Raw genomic sequence first — 3,029 nt, forward strand, 5'->3', positions numbered from 1 at the left:
GCAAATATTTCTCCCTTTCTTTAAGTTGTCTGCTCTATTGATTGTGACCTTGATTGGGCAGAATCCTTTTAATTCAATCAGGTCCCATTTGTTAATTTTTGTTATTGCTGTGATTGTATTTGGGGTCTTCATAAATTCTTTCTTAGTCTGATGTCTATAAGAGTTTTGTTTTTAACATTTTCTTTTAGAATTCTTATAGTTTCGTGCCTTAACTTTAGGTCTGTTTTACTGTGAATGAATTTTTGTGAGTGGTGAGATGTGCAGATCACGTTTCAGTCTTCCGCATGTGGCTATCCAATTTTCCCAATGCCTATTGAATAGGAATTCTTTTCCCCAGTGTATTTTATTGTCTGCTTTTTCAAAGATCAGATGGCAATATGCGGATGATTTTATATCTGGGTTTTCTGTTCTTAGCTTTTGGTTTATGTCTCTGTTTTTGTGCCAGTACCATGCTGTTTTGGTTACATAGCCTTGTAGTGTATCCTGAAGTCTGATAGAGTGATGCTTCCTGATTTGTCCTATTTGCTTAAGGTTGCCTTAGCTTTCAGTCTATGTTCTTCTTCCACTCAAAATGCAGACTTATTTTTTCTAGATATGCCAAAAGCTGATGTGTTTAAATGGGGTTGCTTCAAATATGTAGATCACTTTGGGCTGTATAGACATTTTAACAATGTTGATTCTGCCTGTCCATGAACATATGCTTTTCCATTTCTTTACATCTTCTGTGATTTCCTTCCCCAGCAACTCGTAGTTCTCCCTATGTAAGTCTTTTACATCCTTGGTTAAATAGATTCCTAGGTATTTTATTTTCTTTTTGCTATTGTGAAAGGTATTGAGTCTTTAATTTTATTCTCAGTTTGACTATTGTTGATGTAAAGGAATGCTATTAATTTGTGCATATTGATTTTGCAACTTGAAATTCTGCTGAATTTATTTATCAATTACAGGAGTTTCTTGGCAGATTCTTGGGTGTTTTCTTAATATAAGAGCATAGCATCAGGAAAAAGCAATAGTTTCACCTCTTCTGTTCCCATTTTGATATGATTAATTTCTTTCTTTTGCCTGATTGCTTTGGGTAGGACTTCTAGCACTATGTTGAATAGAAGAGATGACAGTGGACAACTTAGTCTAATCCAGATCTAAGCAGAAATGCTTTCAATTTTTCCCTATTCAATCTATAGATCATTTGGAGAAAATTTATTTAATAAACTATGCTAAATCTTGCAGTTTTTGGAAACTATTTTTCTATTTATTTAGGCCTTCTTTAATTATTCTTAGCAATGTCTGGTACTTTGAATGACATAAGTCTTAGAGATCATTCATTAAATTTATTTCTATGTGTTTAAGTACTTTTTAAATTTTAATTTATTTATTTTTAAATTTCAGATTATTATGGCAGTACTTTTCTTTTATTCTATGTTTTTGATGTCATTATAAATTGTATAATTTTTAAGTTCTGTTTGCATAATTTTTTACTAGTATTTATAAGTACAAGTAATTTTTATATTCATCTTATATTCTATGATATTGGTAAGTTAATTTATAACTCTGGTAGATTTTTGTTTATCTTCTTGAATTTTCTTATTAAGCAATCATAGAGATGATTAGAGATAGTCTACTTCTGTTACTTTTAAATGTATATGTCATATGTCTTTTATATAATTTTACTGCTTACTTTTTTTTGCATTGGCTCCAATTTTCAGCACAACATTTAATCAAAGTGGGAAGGATGAATATCTTTTCTTTGTTCCCAAGTATTTACTCTTTCCCCATTATATATAACATTGGCTGTTTTTGAACATGACCTTTATCAGGTTTATAAGCTTTACTTTTAGTTTACTTTAGTTTAGCTTTACTTTTTGTTTACTGAGTTCCATTTTTATTTGATTGATATTGGAATGTCCAACTTTATTTCTCTGTTAAATTCTGTATTTTAATTAAATTAAATTCTCAGTAAAATTCAGTCAAAATCACAATTGAATTGCATTAAAACTATACATCCAACCTTGACCATTTTTTGAAAAAAAAACTTAGTATTCATATTTCCTTTTTGAATTTACGAGAATATCTTTTAAAAATCATAGAATATTGAAGACCTTAAAAATAGATTTAACGTTTAACTTATATTCAACTCACACATTTTTATTTCTAATGACCAAATCTCTTTGACTTTAATAACTAAAATATTGCTTTTTAGCATTACATAATAATGGTAAATTTTCTCTGTTGCCAGTTTTTCAAGTTCTTTTCATATTGCAATTCTAATTTGATTTTATATGATTAATAGACAATATTCCAGAGCTCTAAATGTTTTATGGAATCCATGATCCTCTCTGGTCATCAACAGATTACGTCATCTTGAGAACATAATTAAGTTCATAATTCTGTTCTTCCTGAATATTATTTACTCAATTTAATCTTGCAACTGGCTACCTAGGATCTTCATTTGTATTATTTGTTGATGTATAAAATATTACCCCCAAACCTAGCAGATCTAACCAACCAACACTCATTATCTTACTCACTTTCTAAGGATCAGCATTTTGGTAGGTGCTTAGCTAGGCTGTTCTGTATCAGAGACTCTTAGGAAACTATAGCCAATTTCAGTGTTTTAGTTGAGAGGATCAGCTGTCAAGTTCACTTATTGTTCACAACTGTTGGCAGGAGACAGTTCTTCATTACATGAACTTACCTTTTTAAATGTTAGTTTATTGTTGTTATTTTTAAATCAACAAATAAAAATGTGTTTTTATGGTATACAACATGATGTTTTGACATATGTGGACATTTTGGATAATAAATAAAGCTAACAATATCAGTTATTTCACATACTTATTTTTTTCATGAGAACTCAAACTACTCCCCCAGCAATTTTCATCTAAACAATACATAGTTATTAACTATAATCACCATGTTGTACAATAGATCTCTCCAATTATTCATCTTAACTGAAATTTTACACACTTTGACCAACATCATTTAATTATTCATCCCCAGTCCTCTGCTTTTATGAGTTCCACTTTTTTCTT

This window comes from Nycticebus coucang, chromosome X (genome assembly GCF_027406575.1).
Source record: "Nycticebus coucang isolate mNycCou1 chromosome X, mNycCou1.pri, whole genome shotgun sequence".
Lineage (NCBI taxonomy): Eukaryota > Metazoa > Chordata > Mammalia > Primates > Lorisidae > Nycticebus > Nycticebus coucang.